This window comes from Dermochelys coriacea, chromosome 24, assembly GCF_009764565.3.
Source record: "Dermochelys coriacea isolate rDerCor1 chromosome 24, rDerCor1.pri.v4, whole genome shotgun sequence".
NCBI classification, from domain to species: Eukaryota; Metazoa; Chordata; order Testudines; family Dermochelyidae; genus Dermochelys; species Dermochelys coriacea.
Window position 1 is genome coordinate 5,759,289 of NC_050091.1, and position 19,120 is coordinate 5,778,408.

Consider the following 19,120-nt stretch of genomic DNA (forward strand, 5'->3'; position numbering starts at 1 on the left):
CTAATGGCAGCTGTCCCAAGCCTGTTAGCCTTGCAGGGCCAGTGCAACTGTTAGTGGAGCGAGCTTAAGTCTATTCTCCCTTGCTCACCAACAGACCCATCTGCTAAGATCCAGTGGCAGACCCTTTATTGCTGGTGATGGTTCTAGGAAGCTAAGGACACAGCTTTGGGTGCCGAATCCCAGTGGAGTTTGCATTCTCAGCTGTTAGAAAAGGAAGGGAAAAGCCTTTTGACTCCTAGGCGGTCCCTGGCTTTTTCTCGAGCTCTAGCGAGGGTGGCATCTGCAAAGCGTGGCTGTGTCACAAGCGTTCTGAATACCCAGACATTTTACAGCAGTCCCCGTGCTTAGCATCGGTATTTGCATTACAGTAGCATGTAGAGGCCCCTGTGAGGATCGGGACCCCATTGTGCTAGGCGCTGTGCAGACCTACAGCCCCTCAATCTGAAATGCTTACAATCTAACTCGACACGACAGCTGAAGGATCGTTATATCCATTCTACAGATGGGGAAACCAAGGCACAGGGATGGGGGAGAGTGATTTGTCAAATACAACAGAGGGAGGCAGGGACAGAACCAAGAACTGAGCTCCACTGTGGCACCGACTCACAAAACTCTGTCCCCATTGCCCCGTCCCTTCAAACAACCTGACTAGCACTGCAAGACCCTTGTCTGCACTTCCTGTTATCTGGAGTATCTTCCCCTCTACCTGCCCCCTCATTGGCTCTTCAGCTACAAACATCTCTCAGCTTCCTTGTTTGTGTGCCTTTTAGTTTCTTCTTTCCCCTAAGCTATTTCTTATGTGACTGTCTTACCCCCAGCAACAGTTCACCCAGTTCACCTCCAGCAACATAGAGCGCAGGGTACAGCTTGCATTGCTCTGGGTTGCAGTTCTTCCCCCTCCTAACCCTGCCTAGCTGTGACTTGGGCTGCCCGGTATTTGCTCCATCTGTTGATTTCAACTTCCCTGCCATGAGCTCCAAGCCATGCCAATGTCCGGATGTCCTGGGTGGGAATCAGTTACAGAGAGGGTAGGAGGGGTGCAGGCGGAAATTCTCCTGGGAACAGCACATGGTACCATATGGGCTGCTCAGGGTCAGAGCCTCAAGCAGAGTCTTTCGCAGGCCTTGATCAGTGGAAGGTGTTCGGTGCAGGAAGGAACCCATAGGCCATCTCTTTAACCCTTTAACTGCTGCTCAAGGTACCAAGTATGCTCAGGCAGTAAATACATCTGCTGTGCTGCCCGATGCACCAGGCGCAGACAGGTCAGGCTACACTGGCTCCCCTACCCAACCTCCCAGAAACCCCATTGATTTCAATGTCATAATGGCAGCAAAGCAGGTGACCCTTCCAGGAGAAGAGCGGGGACCAGCAGGGAAAAGGTAAAACAAGAGAAGGATGTTTTTAAAAAGTCTGCCCCAGAGCCTGGGTTCAAAAAGATCCACAGCATTGCAACCTAGCTTGGGCAAGTGGAGGGAGGACAGAGATCATCCAGGTAGCTAACATCCACACAAAGGTCCAGTTCTCTACAGCCATGTATCTTTACACCAGCCCCAAGTAGGGTATATATAACCCGCTGGTGAGTGTGTTGCAGGTCCCCCTCGGTGCCTGATGCACAGAGGAGACGAGTCTGTGACAGCCCCATTTAGAGACCCTTCACTCCAGCCGAGCTGATGCTTCTAGCTCCGGCCGTCCCTGCTGCCTTCTGACGCGACAGCTTTCCACCCCGACTTTGCACGGGTGGGAATGGGAGGAGGAGGCTGCCTTCACTTTCTGCCCCTCCCAGCATGGACCCAAAGCAAACTCCCCATCCAGGAGAAAGTAGGACAGCATGGCTACTTTTTCTACTGTGCCAAGTGCGGCTTGGGGTGCTGCTCTTCCACCAGCAGCTATGCCCAGGTACAGAATATGCCCCGTCCCATGCAACAGGACTTGGCATGATGCTGGAACCAACGGGCAGCTCACGGCTTCCTCCCCGAATCAGCTGGGGTGAGTTCCTGTGGCTAGTCTGTGTAGGTACAGTATCGCAGCGGTACCACCCCCTCTAGCATGGATGTAGTTATATCATATCATACAAAGGTGCTTATAGCTAGTCCCATAGGGGAAGGGGAATAAGGTATTCTGGTAAAAGGCACCTTTACCCCCAGATAACTGCATCCACCCTAGGGGTGGCAGGCGTGCTGGAACATGTTTATAGTGAGGGTGCTCAGGGCTAGTGAACCGAACAGTAAACTCTGTATAGGGTGGAAACCACTTCAAGCCAGGGGATGCGGCAGCCCCCCCAGTTCCAGCACCCGCGATTGGGAAATAATCACATGCCCAACTGACATATATTTCATAGAGTTAAGGCCAGAAGGGACCTTTGGATCATCTGGCCTGACCTTCTGTGTATCACCAGCTACTCAGTTTCATCCGGGTACCCCTATGTGGAGCGGATGACTTTTGTCAGACAAAAGCATCTCAGTGCCTGTGACTCTAGATTGTTGTATGCCACCAGCAGAGCACAGACCGAGATGCCACCAACGCCCCAGGGCCCTGCAAGTGGCAAGGAATTGACCAGGTGAGAGAATCCCTGCAGGTGAATCATGCCCCATGTTGCACAGGAAAGTGGAACCTCCCCTCCCCCCCGCCCCCCGGCCGCCCAAGTTCTCCTGGCCAATTTGCTGGGGAGGAAAATGCCTTCATGACTGCAAATCTGGCAACCAGGATCGCCTGAACAATTGGAGGAGTTCCAGCAGATTTGCCCAGCTGCAAGATGGATACACGTGTTCAGCCTGGAAGGCCGGGAATTGCTCCTGGGCCAGCAGTAAGCACTTGGGCAGTTGCTTGGAAGAAGACAGTCATGTGTGCTCCTTCAGCGAACCTCCCCCCTCGCCCACCCCCAGCCAGGGCTTATTTTGTAATGAAAGAGGTGCCAGGGCTCAAGCCATTGTTTTACACTCGTAACGGATGCAGCCAGAGACAGATGAAAGTCTCCTGGGGCCCCAGTGCTGGAACCGTGGACTCACCCTACTCTTTCTGTCTGTGGCCCCACCCCATTCCGCCCCTTCCCCCATGGTCCGCCCCCCATTCTGCCCACAGCCCCGCTCCTTCCCCCTACGGCCTCGCCCCCACTCTCTCCTTTCTGCACCCATACCTCGGCTGTGGCCCTGAGACCGGAGAAGCTCTGTTTCCCCGCCATGGTGGGGGTAGATTTTCCAGGCCCTCCAGATTGGCTGGGGCCCCTGAGCACGGGCCCCCTTGGCCCATGCGATAATGCACTGGATGCAGCAAGCCCAGAGGTGGGGGCTATGAACTGCCAAGCCTAGAGGTGCCGGGTCTCAGCCCTGGCAAGCCCCTGGCAAGACAAATCAGCACTGCCCTCAGCCACACATGCACTCAAATTGTTTGGAGGTTCAGACGCATTCAGAGACTGATCTGAAGGATGCGGAGCTCACGCAGCTGGGCTGCAGATCACAGTGAGAATCCAGGGTGAGTTCTGCTTCCATTCACTGGCTTGCAAGTACCAGGAGGAAGGTGTTGCTGCCTCGCATCTGGCGCTGGACAGAGAGTGGGAAGGGCAGCATCAGCCAGGAAAATGATGGACGGGGGAGGGGAGGGGAAGGGAGAAATGGAGGAAAAGGAGATCCAGAGACCTCCCCCCGCAAGGTTCATTCTGGGTTCCAAGCAAAGATCAGGGCTACAGTGAAAGCGGGTACCATGGACTGAGGTGCATCTGCCAAGTTGGAGGAGGAAGGCAGGTGGTGAGTTGCAATGAAAGATCTTTGCAGGAGACCATGAGTATAACAGCAGGGCTGTGTTGGGGGGAGGACCCCCCAGAACTGGAACAGTAGCAAACCAGGGCCAGGATGCATTGGCAGAGCCGTGGAGGCTGCAGGAAATTTTGCCTGGAGCTTGTTTGAGCTGTAAGCGTTAGCCCCTGATATTTACAAGCACCGAATTCACCCACAAAACGGAAAGATCCAATCTTACGAGGAATCACCGCTCTGACTTACCTTGGCAAACTTCACACCCATTAGCTACAGGGTCCTTCGGCCAATCCTCCGGCACGCGTCTTGTACCAACTTCCCGAATATTCCTGAGATTTCATCTGCCAGCCAGAAACGGGTGGCCCAGGGCAGGAGGGGGGGGGGAAGGAATCAAGCGTGTTAACACCCAGGACTGGATACGGTGGGAGAAGAAAACAGCTGAACTCTCCCACAACCAAATCCCTCCCTGAAAGCCAGGGGAGAAGGTTCTAAGCTGACACTTTAAAAATAGCCACTAGTATTTTTGATCCTGAAAGCAGGATTCTGACGGGAGGAGGAGGGCAGAGCGGGGAATCCACCAGCAGAGGATTTTCTAATTGGACTCGCTTCCTTCCAGAGTCTATAGCCAAAGCAATCCCTGGTGATATCCGAGAGATCCAATCCGGACCAATACTCGTAAGAGACGCTGCAAACTCCTGACCGTGTTGGAATCCCCCTCACTTAGTTCTCAGTGTGACATGCTCTGGGGCTGAGTTTATGCTGCTCTGAAGAATTGTTTTTAAATAGCCCCCTGCCCTCCCCCAGCTTTGGAACATCATCCAGGTCTGCAGCCGCTTGCTGATCCCAGGTTGCTGCGAAGAATTCAGGTGGAATCCCCTTGTAAATAGCTCCAGTTACTTGTTTCCGCACAGGAATGGGAAGAATCAAGATGCATTTCAAAAGGAGAGGTCTCAAGCTGCTGTCTGTCTCCCTGCTTTACCCAAGGGTTGGCCCGAAATAAATCAATGAAGCTGAAGCCCAGCCTTGGCCCATCTGCCAGGCTGAACCCTCAGGTCCTGGTGCTTCCCGCAGGACACAACCTTTCCTACCCCTTATATGAGCTCAGATCCCTTTTTTCCCATGCTTCTCCAAAGCCCTAGGAAAGCTGGTGTCACTCCCATCCCATGTCTGGGGAGAGGAGTTCTTGAGAACATCCAAAGGACAAAACTCTCTCTCCCTCTTTTTCTTTATGTCCCTCCAGGCACGGGGAGAGGCTGAATAGAAAGGAAAAAGGTCCGGGGGCGTATGGATGAGAGGCCCAAACTCCCCCTGTACTTTTCCTGTGAGCCTCTCCAGAATGTGGGCAGCAGATCTGAGAAGAACTGGAGTCCTCTTCATTGCATCGCTGGGGAAAGCAAAGCAGGAAGCCCCAGTCAGATGTTAATTCATCTGTCCCACTCCCCTCCCCACCTCTTAGCAGAGGGTGGGTGCAGATTTTCACAGAAGGGCTTCAGGCCACTGCACAGATAAATCAACAGACAGAAGCACCTGCTCCTGGACTAGCAACTGCGTATGGGAGGCGCTCAGCCCAGCCCTGGGCTGCACCATGTGTTTAAAACGTGAACTGGGGCTGGGGAGGGGGAACCAGAGAGGGGAGGGTGCAGGGAACTGGGGGTGGGGGGGAAGGTTGTCTAAAAAAAGATAGAAACAGATGTAGCTGGAGCCAAGCTGCCTCTGATCTGCCCCGTGTCCTGGGGAGCTGACAGTCGGTGATGCTCAGTGGGTGGAAAGCAAGGTAATGCCACAGAAACCAGAGGGGCTCTGTGGATACACCGGTTGAGGATCTGGCCCTCAGCTCTGCCGGGCTCTTCTCAGCATGAGCTTGGAATGCTTTGCTGCTATCCCTCCTCTTCTCCACGAGCTCTCGAAATCAGACCTCCCCTCGTCTTCTCTTCCCCCTCAGGATCGGTCCTGGCAGCTCCAGAGCCCGACACCGGGGGCTAGATCATGAGATGCAGAATTCTCGTTTGCTACCACAAAGGCATCAGGCCTGAACTCCCGGGGCCTGGGGCACTGCAGCTGTCCATAGTGCGCAGCCATGTGAAACGAGGGTCAAATGGCTGCTGCATCAATTGGGGCATGTTTTACACTCGCTTTGCACCCATGGGACTGGCTACACAGCAAGAGAGAATCGGGCCCCCGATCTGGAGTCTGAAACCCCATGACCACTGCCTCATATCCTACACCTGTCTTTGCAGGGAGGCGTGGCCTAGAGGGCTGAGCACAGGGCTGGGACTCAGGAGACCTGGGTTCTGGCCCTGTCTTTGCTGGGTGACCTGGGTTGACGCTCTGTGCCTCAGTTTCCCCATGTGCCAAATGGGGATAGCGATGCTGCCCTCCTTTGTAAAGTGCTTGGCAAGCTACTGAAGAGAAGAGTTGGGTATTACTAGCTGTGTGGTCAAGTGGGTAGGCCACTGGGTCAGCACTCAGGAGATCTTGGGTCTATTCCTGGCTATGATATGCCATATCACTTTTCTGTTCTCCTTTCTCCTGGTTGTTCATATAGTAAGCCTCTTACCATGCATACGTGCAGCTTGGCACAGCAGGGCTTAGCCTGTAATAAGAAGTAATAACCAGATTGTCTAGCGGTGAAGGTTCAGAACAATGCCGCGATCGCCGAGCTACGACAGTTTTCTAAACCTCTCCCGACCATCACCCCTCCTCAGTCACAGGAGACAAGAATGCGGAGAAGGAAAAGACCTAGTGGGGACTTGGTGTCCCCCCGGGTGGGGTCCGTCCCCAAGGCTCTCCCTCGGTGGCACCTGGGACTTTTATTCTACTTCAAGTGGAAAGGGAGGGGAGAAGAAAGCTTTATTCGAGGAGCAAACAGTAGGGCCGCTGCGCTTGTGGTATCTGGGCTTGATTTGCCCTTTGGTCTCCCCACTGCCCTGCTCCCCGGTCTCGCTCTCACATCCCTCCTCCCTTTTCATAATCAGCCAGGCAAATGGCAGTGAGATGCCATGCGCAGCCCTGGCGCTGGGTCCAGCTGCCGTCCCTCAGCATGCCAGTGCTGACGGGTCAGAAAGCCTGACCCATGGGGCCCTTGCGGGGGGGGGGACACTTTGGGGCTAGTTACCCTCCCCCGATGGGTGCTGCCACCCGTGCTGGGGCCTGAGTTCGAAAGATGGAACCAACTCCCCGAAGGGGCTGTTCGCCAGAGCCCTGGCCCTCGGGCTTCAAATAAGGAAGCCAAGTGAGCACACTGGATGCTTTTTTAATCCCTTCAGCTACTAATCCGCCCCTCCACATGCTGCTCTGCCATTGTTAATAGGCTGTAGGGAGGGATCTGGGATATCCAGCAGCTACACAGATGCCTTCTACCTGGACGTACCCATGCAATTCAGCAGGTCCTTCAGGAGCCTTCTACCTGGACGTACCCATGCAATTTCAGCAGGTCCTTCAGGAGCCTTCTACCTGGCCGTGCCCGGACCATTGATCAGCACAGGAAGCGCAGAGGAGTGCGTTGCGCTCTCCCTCCCAGGAATCAGAGCAGAGGATTCTGGGATGTTGATGAGACTAAGCGCACTCTTTTGCTCTTCTTCTTGTGCCTTTCATCAAAGGATCTCAGTCCCGTGTGACCTCCTCAGGCCGCTAAATTGTTCTCTTCCAGTCTCCCAAATAGCTACCATGGCTCTCCTGGATCTTGAGTATGTCTAACAAGGACTAGATAATAGTGCTGGGATTTAGCTGATGCTCAGGAAATGATGAGATGACAACGCTGATCATTATTGATAATGTATTAGAGGGTGCTTGGAGCTACCCATGCACAGAGAAAGAAACGGTCCCCTCTCCAAAATGCTCACAAGCGAAATCTGACATGCACCGAACAGTCTGAGTTGCAACTATGACACAGAGCTGAACTAGAAACCCGACCCTGATCCAAAGTCTGTGGCCCATCCTCATGGAAATTCAGACACGTGATGGGATACGTAGGCAGGGGGTCCAGCCGAACTTGAGAGGAGGGTCCTGTTCACAACCCAGCAGAGTCCGGTGTAATGACAGCGCTGCCCATCTTGCTGACCTATCATCTCCTTGTGCTCCCCTGTCTGTCTGTCTCCACCTGTTGTCTCTCAAGTTCTATTTGGATTGTTGGCTTTCTGGGGCAGGGACAGGCCATATTTGTCCAGCACCTAGCCTGATCCCTGCTCCGTGGCTGGGGCTCATAGACAGACTGCATACGAATGATAACTCATTTTGACAAGAAAGCGGCTTCACGGAGCTGGGATGTTGAACGTGCAGCTTTTGCATGATGGGGAAAAAAAAACCTTGAATTCTTCTTTCCACAAAATGTGAATAGTGATTTTCTTTTGGTTTCTTTTTCTTTTCTACACATGTCTTTTCCTTTCTGTCTCACTCTCTGGGGCCAGATTTCGGAGAGAGAACTCAGGGCTCAATTCCAAATGCCCAGTGCCCACAACTGGCACTAGATTTCTATTTAATGGTAACAATCTGGTCCCCCTTACCACAGCATCTGAGCACGGCACAATAATTTCAAGGTAATTATCCTCACAGTCTGCCAGTAAGGCAAGGCCATGCTGTCAGCCCCATTTTATGGGATGGGAAACTGAGGCACAGAGAGACTAAATGACTTGCCCAAGGTCACACAGGCAGTCTGACAGAGCAGCGAATTGAACACATGTTTCTGAAGGAGTAGGCTAGCTCCCTAACCACTAGCCCATAACTGCCACTCTCTTGCCAACTAGCTCATCTCCTTTACACACTTCACTAAGGGCGATCTTTTTCAAGCGCACTCAGCACCTCCCCGTGGGACAATGCTGAGCAGATTTTGCAAACCGCTCAGCATCCAAGTTCCTTGCATCTCTGAAATGCTGACCCCATCTCAGTGTGAACTCCAGCTGGGCCGCTTTGTAGAGCTGCCTTTTCCTGCTGCCTTCCGCGTGGCTTTGCCCCCCTCTCCCCTGAATTCTGTGCAGAGCTTCTGAATCAGATGAAGCCCAGCCCTCCATGTAATTTCCACCTGAAAGCAGAAATAATCCCCCAGGCTCAAACCAAAGTTGATCCTCCTGCCTTGCTTGAAATCCGGCTCAGGGTGTTCCTGAAATCAATCCCAGGCCTGTTTGTACCTCACCCCTCTTTAGCTGGGAGGGCTGCGCACCTGGCACAGGGGTTGGGTTTGCAAGGAAAAGTATGATCCGGGGAAGGTGGCGCTCCTGGTGAGGATGTGCACCGCCGACAGAAGGAGGGTAGCATGGACACGAAAACATAACATAGCTTGACTTAATTTTGTACTCCGTAGACATGCCCTGATTCTTGGGACCAAGAAGTCGGATGAGCAAGCCAAGAGGCCTGTGCAGTGTGCGCTGAACGCCACTGGGGGGCAGCAACGTCTAAAAAGTGGGGCGGGTTGCTCCGTTTGGCTTCTAAAGACTTTGGAAAAACGCTAGTTTCGCCATTTGTCCCCACATGCCAGAAACACTCCTGGGGGATCTTTCCATGGGCTGCTGCACCTTAACTGCCTGGGGTGCCATTCTGCAAGGACCGTCTCTTCCCTGATCACTCAACAGAGCTGTGCCTATAAGCTGGGGAGATGGAGGGTGCTGAGGAAGTGGGACAGGCCAGCCCCTTACGGGGGAGGCCTGGCCGTTCTGAGAGAAGGTGTGCTGATCTCTACCTAACCACACTCACCGGCTCGGTGGAAAGAAGCCGGCCCCGATCCTCCAAGTTACTTAGGCGCTTTATTCCACAGGGAGTTAGATGCCTAAAATACTTTCCAGGATCTGGACCCAGGACTTCATGCGCACAAGACTTTGTCCCCGATTTTTCTGGAGCAGCTGGGGTTTGAAACTCTGGCTACTCTGTTTCTGTGTCTAAAAGCCAAATTCCTCTGCAAATTCAGCCCAGGGATCTGAGGGTTTCCATACAGGTGTTATATAATCAGAGGTAGGAGCGCACACCTGCTCTAGCTACTCTTCTTCAGTCTCCTCATGCATAGGATGCTGCACTGATGCATCTGTGCCTCAATTTCCCTTCCCTGTTGTGTGTATTTAGCTTGCAAGCTCTTCGGGTCAGGCACTCTCTCTCACTATGTGTGTATGCAGTGCCCAGCGCAGTGGTGCCCTGAACTTAGGCCTACTGGGTGTTACCATTTTAATAATAATCATCAAACTAGCCATGGATTTCACAATCTAAACCCATCTGTATGTCCCCGGCTAGCCCCATACTCAAAGTTTGCTGGAGCCACCTGGTCCTCTGCAGACACTCCCCTTCCCAGCATCCGCTCTTCTATAAGGGAGGGGAAGCATCTAAGAGGTTTCTCCTCCTGACTGATTGGCAGGTCTCATTCCCAGATCTTTTTGCACAGAACCCTCGTTACAGATCAAACCCGCCTCATTTGGCCTCTGGGCCATGCAGTGAATTAAGACAAAGCCACCAGGCTGCAATTAGAGATAAGGAACTGTTGATAATTATCCAGAGAGAAGAGGAGAAGGATTCAAACTTGGGCACGGAATGGGAGAGAGTAGGCGGGAGTGGACAGTTTGCCCGAGACATGGAAATTTGCATGAAAATGCACCGAGCTGAATGAGGTTCCATTAATATCAGAATCTCAATGACTCGAATGTCATCTCCCATTATCAGAGGGGGTTTTATTTGAATTCTCTCTTTAATTTTTTAATTTCAGTTTGATTGTTTTCTCTCGCATTCAGCCGATCGGCGCATACACAGACTGACAGTACCGATGTGGCCTCTCTTATAACCCCGGGCGGGGAGAGGAAGGAGTATGTGATTGAATAAGAACGAAACTCCCGGGACTGATTCTCCGCCATCCTGCCCCCTTCGCACTATTGTTCATACCAGTGCGAAGTGGCGTGCATTGGGCTAATGGTGGTGTTTCACAATCACTCTGCACTGGTGTGAGCGGTGGCACTGGGGCAGGAAAATGGACCCCAATGTGCATTTTGCTCACAAGAGTTATTTTGGCTGATCTAGGAGATAGAGCATTATACTGGGACTCAGAAGACATGGGTGCTAATCCTGGATCTACTTCTGGCTTACTGGGTATCCTTGGGCAAGTTATTTCCTCTCTCACTCTGTGCCTCAGTTTCTCCATCAGTAAAATGGGGATAATGAAGCTGACTTCCTTTGTCACGAGTTTTAAATTCTACTGATCAAAAGTGCTATGTAAGAGCTAGGGACTATCGTTAAGTGAGATCAGCAGTGTTGGAAACTCTCTCAATTTTTACCATGAGCCTTCTCATTGTTGTTTGTTTTTTCTTAAAGCCCCGGTGGCTCAGATCAAAAGACTGCATGAAAAGCTCAACTTTTTTTTTTTTTTTAAGTTCGTAACCTTGAGGGCTGCCAAGAAAAGCTTGAAAATGTGACCTGAGTGTGATCCCAAAAGCTCAGAAATTAGAAGGCAAATAAAAATAACCAAATATTATTTATTTAAAAAAAACCTCGTGATTTTTAAGTCAGTCTCGTGATTTCTGGATGCTTGGGGTTGGTTATGCTGGACCAGAACTAGGCCCACGATGCCTTTCTCCCCCGCAGAATACCTCACTGTCATTGTAACAGTCCTTTCTGCTCACAGGACCACATTAAAATGCACCTCAATGCTTCATTAACAGGCACGTGAGAAATCAGATCCAAAGAAAAGAGTCTCAAGACCCTTTTAAACCTTCTCTCCAAGAGAGGGCGAGGCTCGTGTTGTGGGCAGTTATGTTTCTTCTACTACATTGTCCTATATAAACTGGAAATCAACACAGACCAGCCCCTAAAATTAGGGGTTACCTGGAAATTCACAGTCCCACCTGTCCCAAAACAGAGGCCTTGTTTGGTGCTGGTTCAGAAGCCGTGGAGGAGACAAGCAGGAGGTCTTCATCTAGCAGCTTATCCTTGGATCAGAATCCAAGCCCATGCAGGGTTCTCTCTCTCTCTCTCTCTTTCTATCCCCATTGAGAAAGACTAAAAAGGGATGGAAAATTCATGTTTCTGGAGAATCTTTGTTGCTCCCACTTCGACGAGAAAGAAAGATTTAAAACCAATAAATAAATGAAAGGTCCCCGCCCAGCATGATCAGACAGTAAGTCTCCCATCCAACATCATCAGACAAACTTGCCAGATTTCCTGGGGCCAGATTTTCCAGGGGCCATTTGAGCACCTAAATAAGAGCCAGATTCTCAAATCTGGCTCTTCAGATGTTTAAGTAGGAGCTCAACTACTTTTAGCACCTCTCCCCCGCGCCAGTTTTCTGAACCCCAGGCAGCAGCCCAAGTTTGGACGGCTACACTGTTATTTTTAGCCCCATGAGTGAGCCCTGCAAGCCTGAGTCGGTTGACGTGGGCTCTGAGACTTGCTGCTGTGGGTCTTTTTTTGCTGTGTAGATGTAGCGATACTCCACTGATGGGGATTCGAGAAAACCCAGGCACAGCTCGACCTTTATATGATACAAATAAAATGAAGGGACCTAATATATTAGCTCTGATTCAGATCTCTGTTTGCACCAGTGTAAGGCCAGAGCCAATCCACTGGAGGTTAATTGAGCTGCTGCAGAGTTACACAGGCGGATGTAACAGCAAACAGAATCTTGCCCATTGTGTAGAGCTTTTATTGGGAAGCCGTTTGTAGGAAAGTTGCTGTACGCAAAAATAAGAGCCCTGGTTAGGGTGACCAGACAGCAAGTGTTAAAAAATCGGGATGGGGGTGAGGGGTAATAGATGCCTATATAAGAAAAAGCCCCCAAAATTGGGACTGTCCCTATAAAATCAGGACATCTGGTCACCCTAGCCCTGGTTATCAAAGCGGACCCGGCGCCTTGCAAACCTGAAATCAGTACTCTCTGTGGCATACGCAAGGAATTTTGAAAGAATCTTCGACTGCTTTCAGCAAAATGATCCATTTTGGCACAGGGAAGAGGCAGTCCAGGTTGGGGGGAGAATGGCGATTTTTTCCCTACAGGCATTGAGCTGCCTCTGCGATCTGCCAAAGGGTGTGTGGGTGGGGGAGGATTCCTCCAAACCCTTGAGCTCTCCTGGGGTCCTGTTAGCTCTTGTAGGGGGGAAACTTCCCCTTGTTCAAAATGTTAACAGAACAGGAGGTGGGGAAGTGAACCCCAATCCTTGATTCTATTGGCTTCGCCCTGGGCAAGGTTGACTGCAGAAATGCTTGGGCTATTTAAAAAAAAAATTCATGGGAGGGAGGGGAGATACCACACACAGACACAGACACACAGACACACACACACACACACACACACACAGACACAGACACACACACACACAGACAGACACCCCCCCCCACGCCTCCCCCCCACATAGACACACACACACACAGACACACACGACTAGGGAACGCTGTACACCCTGAGAAATTCTGAAATCAGCCTCTGTACAGATTCCTGTTATGTTTTTTAGAGAGAGAGAGAGAGAGTGCGTGTGTGTGTATAGATCTAAAAATGTAGGCCACAATCCTGCAAATCCACAAGCTGGTGGTTAAGTCCCATTAATTTTAGGACGGTTACTCACATGTTGAAAGCTAAGCAGGTGCATAAGCATTTGCAGGATGAGGGCCACAGACAGACATATCGGTCTGTAATATTCTTTACTGCATGCTTTTAAAATGGTAATGCCATCCACCAGATCATTTCGGGAGATGGAAGTTTGGGTCCAAGCAGCTGTGAGGATGAACGATCTTTTTGAGTTCGTTGTATGCAATAAGCTGTATTAAAGTATTGCATTAACAGAAGCAGAAATTTGACAAGCTAAGGGAGAAGCTGGAGCACTGTACAGGATTTGGGAATAAAGATCTGTCCTGTGAATCCATTTCACTGTAACTGGAATTGCAACGTGCACTAAAATCGCCAAAGACATTTCAATCCTCTTCCCTCCCGGCAGCATTTCACTGGCTCTGAGTTCACGGGGAGCAAATAGGAGTAAATATGAATCAGGTCTATGCCACCAGGAATGCAGCAAAGGAGTGAATTCAATCAGATTAGAGGGTTGTTAGGGTTTTTTTTTTCCCACAATGCCATTCAAGGCCTGGAAAGGCAGTCCCTGTCCCCTTGAACCAGTCCATCTCTGAAGCACTGCTATGCAAATTGGTCATTCCTTTTGCAAGCTACATTAAGACTTCGGTAAGCAGCAACTGCAGGGGTAAGACACTTGCTTTGGGGTTGTCGGGCTATTGTAAGACAGAGAAAAAATTGCTTCGTTTCTTTCTTTGGCTACACAAGAATCTGGACAGAGCAGAATGATCTTGATTTTATCTTCTTGGGGTTTTTTTTTAATCAAAAAAGGGTTTGCAGGGAAAGTGTTTCTTTTCTGCCTCTGAATATTTCCAACTCGAATTTAGTCAATGTCCAGCTAATATTTAACTTGGGGCTACAAATGCATTTGTTCCAAACCCACATTGCATAGTGTTTAGAGCTATAGGGAAACAAAGCTTTGTACACCCTCAAAACTCTGCTACTGTAGTTCCCAAATGAAGCTGGCTTCTGGGGATATGGATATGGCATACAGATGTATAACACTGTTTCTTATACTTTCCAAAATAAATCAAATGACAGCATCCTGAGAGATAGGGAGCAGCAATGCTGGCTAGCTAAGCAGCAAATTGAATTCACACACACTGAATTATAAATATGGCTGGGTGGGGAATGGTGCAAATTACATGATCGGCTTTTGAAAGACACATTTATCAGTTAACAAATCACTCCCTCACAATAGACCTCTTGCAACAATGGGAAGAGTCTGTATCATTCTTGTATTACCATGGTTTCTTTTTGTTGCTGCAACTTTCTGGCTGCCTAGCAAACTTTTAATTGGTGTACTTGGAAGAAATTCTCATCTGCTGTTTTCCGGCTTGTTTTTGTTTCAGTAAAAGCATATACAACAAACAGATTTTAAAAAAAAACAGGCAACATTCTTTTTTGCACACAGAAAAAACTCATTCCTCAGTTCTCATGCTATGAGTTGCTTCTTTGGTACAACCATGCGTTAGGACTGCAAAGAGTTAATATGCAAATGATCAGATAGATACGGCACATCCATCAAATATACATCCCTTCGTGGTGATGGATCTTTTTAAATTTAATGGGCCTGTCAATCACATCACGTTCCTGGGACCTTTAGGCTGCAAACTCTTGCAGAACTCTTTCTTTGTATGCCAAATTCTGCCTCTCAGACTTTGCTGGAGTCTTTAAAGCCAGCTCTGAACATAAGATCTATCCATAGGCAGGTTAAAAAGAAATATACTCCGCAAATGAAATTTACAAGCAAAGAGTATCATGTCTGGGGACAAATCAGGCTCACTGTTTGTTTTCATGTGTTTATAATTTCATTTTTACGGATGCATTTGTGAAACTCTTGTACCCAGAGGAGGAAATTTTATTTTAGATGGGTCTAATCTGGAACTCTGGAGGGGGCTTCTCTGTTTTGACATCCCCTGTTTTAAACATGATGGCAAATAAGAAAAACAAACTAAAAAGACAGAGCGAGAGAGAACACCCAGCTGTGAGTGGGATACAATCTGACCCAAGGATTCTAAAAAACGGAGAGGCACCGATAGAAATGGGAGTTGTTCGGCTAAGAGGGAAATTTTGTAGGCCCTTTCATGAAAAAGATGTACATATAAATAAGCAATAGGCAACACTGCAAAGGAAAGGATGCTGGAATGCTGCTTAACATATTCCAGGAAGCCATGGATTTCGCCGCTTTTTAAAAGACTGGTGGCAGGGAGAGAGGTGCAAATACCACCTATCTTGAGTTAAACAAACACTGATGTCACTATTACAGCATCATGAAAAGGGACCTTGAGGTGACCTGTGCAAAGGTTTATTTGAGTGCAATACGGCACTTTATGCCCATGCAGTGAAAGTGCAATCAGGCAGCGTAAGCCCATGCAGTGGGATATTTAAAGTGCAATATTATGATGGATATAGGACATGTACAATGGATATGAAGTTTGCAAAATCCAGCATGCCCTTTCACCTGGGGAATGATTGTTTTTAATGGGTGAGTAAACAAGACATGTCCCGATGGTAAAAGGGCCAGTGAGCAGCTCTGGGCCTGGAATGATCATTTTTCATGGCAGTGTTGCAAGGCTGCTCTATTCATTCAGTACATGATATGCCCCGATCCTGCAAAAGCTTATCCGTGTGATTAATTTCACACATAGGAGTGTTCTGTTGACTGAAACAGGGCCACTCCCATGTGTAGGTCTTTCAGAATCGTGGCCTCACATATATGGTGATGGCACTACAGAAAACCCACAGACATCACCATGTATGTGTGATGATCCTGAAAACACTACCATCCAGCTAAGGATCCACACTGAGCTGTACTCATGTGAGAAAAGATACTCCCAGTTTGTAGTGTTGAGCCCTAAACTTATCTTTACACCTTCATTCGCTGGGATACTCTGGGATTGTCATTTTTTCCTGCACTGTTCAATTGTACACCTCACTCCGTCGCTGTTTTCAAGGGTCTGCTTTAGACACAATTGCATTTTTGTTTTCCAAAAGAAGCATATTTTTCATGCTAGAAGAGACAACGCAGTGCATCTGAATCACAGGGAAGATGCATTACAAAGTGATCAAACAGAGCTACAACATCCTAGGACAGAAATGTCCTACTTCCTTCAGAAACACTTACATTAAAATGTGAATATTTCCTTTTACAGTAATGTATCTTTAATGCAACTAAATATACTTGGGAAATATCGCTCATGCAACTGATCCTAAAATTGCATCAAATGTACTTCTTTTGTTACAATTTGCTTCCAGAATGGATTCTCAGCTTTCTGTAATGTGCAGCATACCCTAATCACTCTTTTGTACAGAACTCTGCAAAGGTACTTAGCATGAAAGATGCTAAGCAAAATAAATGATATTGAACCATGTAGCATCTTTATCAGGGGTGAGTGCTTTTCTTTACAGCTACTAAAAGGCTTTAATATACAAAAGCTGCTGAAATAAAAGTGATCTTTTAAAATAAGCAAAAACAAATAAGGTGGGTTAATTTCAGATTCTTTTTTTTGTCTGGGAGAGATTCTAATGCAATCAGTTTGTCAAGATGATGCTTGATAATGTAACTTTGCATATATTGTCCTGTGACTGAGGGAACAAAACCATTAGAAAAATGGAATGGATACAAAACAATTTAAGGCAGAATGGAAAATATTGCCCACGGTACAGCAATAAAAAACAACACCTTTGTTTGCAAAGGGATGAACTGATTCTTGCTTAAAACTAGAGCGGGTGAGATCTAAATGTCCTTGATGCTTGGAAAAGTTTGAATGTGAGACAGAACTTTGCAGCGGGGGCTCCTGGCTACTTAAAATAATTGTAAAAAGAAAAGGAGTACCCGTGGCACCTTAGAGACTAACAAATTTATTAGAGCATAAGCTTTCGTGAGCTACAGCTCACTTCATCGGATGCATTTGAAGTGAGCTGTAGCTCACGAAAGCTTATGCTCTAATAAATTTGTTAGTCTCTAAGGTGCCACGGGTACTCCTTTTCTTTTTGCGAATACAGACTAACACGGCTGCTACTCTGAAACCTAAAATAATTGTGAAATCCATTCAAAACAGAAATAATGGTTTGATTCCTGAATTCCCATGGTAAGAGGGTAGGGGCCTGTTAATTCTCAAAAGTGTCTTTCTAGTCCCCCAAGAATTTGTTAGGCAATGAATCATTTTGTTTCTCAAATCCATATATACTCTGGCTCCTTGCACCCTTTGATGAGGTGTGCCTTTAGCTATCATTTAATGATTTTTAACTTATTCTCCTTACTGTATACACCGGTACTGGACATGTACATCTCAGTGGTACCTGACTGCGCTCATTTCACTCCTAAAAGTATTAGACTCCACACCCGTTAATTACCTCCTCACTTTTATCATTGAAATCACCAGCCACAAAACTGCAGTAACAGAATCAAACCCCACATGTAACCCTCTTTGGCACAAAACCTTTAGGCACAGAAAATTGTCCTGGTTACAGAGATGCTGTGAGAAACGGACTCAAAAGGTGTTTTCTGCAAGGGTCACCTTTAGACGCTTTCGGATGTCTCCGAGAACTTTACTGCAGATGTTGCCCGGCAGCGACTGCCAGCTAGCGAGTGCGATTTGTAAGGCATGGTCATTTAATCTAGTGACTGAAGGCAAAATTGATGCATTTTTAAGGATAGCCACTAGATAGTAAATCTTTAACATGTCAGTCTCTTGATCAAATATGAACCCATCTACTTCCCTTCAATCTGCTTTTTGGCCATTTAGGGCCTGATTCGCTTTGAACTCCCTTTACACCACTCGGGCAGCATAACAGGGACTTAAACGAAACCTGTTTTAAGGCCCTTTTGCACTGCCCTAGCGCTCAAAGGAGCATCAGTGGAACTAAGAATCTGGCCCTGCGTTTGTGTTTTCTCTGGGTTGGTTAAACCCGGTTCATTTAAAGGGGCCTGATCACCAATTCCAGATCACATTGCCCAGCCTCCTGTGTGGTCATTTACGCCAGGTGTAAGCTGATTTGATAGCGTTTTACACTGCCTCTGCTTTGCACTGGCGTAAATGATTGCACACAAAGTATGGGGCAAATGGAGAACAAGACCCATAAAGTACAATTTAAATACAAATCCTTCAGCTTTGTTAAAAGACATGCTAAATACCCCAGGCGCATAAGGGCTTTCCATGGTGTGGAGAATAGAGCTGATTTATTATGTAGGGAATTATCCAGCCTCAATTGCTTTATTTTTTAAATCCTACTTAATAGTTATTTATGTGCAAGTGTCTTTTATGCGCTTTTCCAAGCGAGCTGCATATACATCCAACGCTGAAGAACTTGGTACTTTTGCCTTCGATAAATAGCTAACGTTGCTTCAACATGTGCAGAAAATACTTTGAGAATTGCAGATAGATAGAGTTTTGGGGCTATCTAAGGTAATTGTAAATAAAGGGTGACCACTGTATAAAAATACGCACACTGCAGAAAAAATGCAAGCTGTAAAACCTGCTGTGGCAATTGAGATCACTGTACAAAATATATACTAGAGAGAAAATACAGAATTTAAAACGTTCTGTAACAATTAAACATAGTTCTTTGTGCTGTGTTTTAAAATCCACTTCTCAGTGTTCAGCCTTTGTTCCTTTTTAAAAAATAAATGCAGCAAGCAGAGTATGTTTAAAAAAAATCAGTATGTCCATTTTTTATGATTGTTTTATTTTGGTTTGTTTCGTAACGTTGTAGAAAAGATTCCTTAGGATAAAAAGATTTCTCCTCTCTGGCATGAGAGGTGTGAAACGGCATGCAGATGAGAATCATATAGCACTGTGCAGAGCATTTTAAAATACAAATTAATGAAGTCGAGACTGATGCAATATTG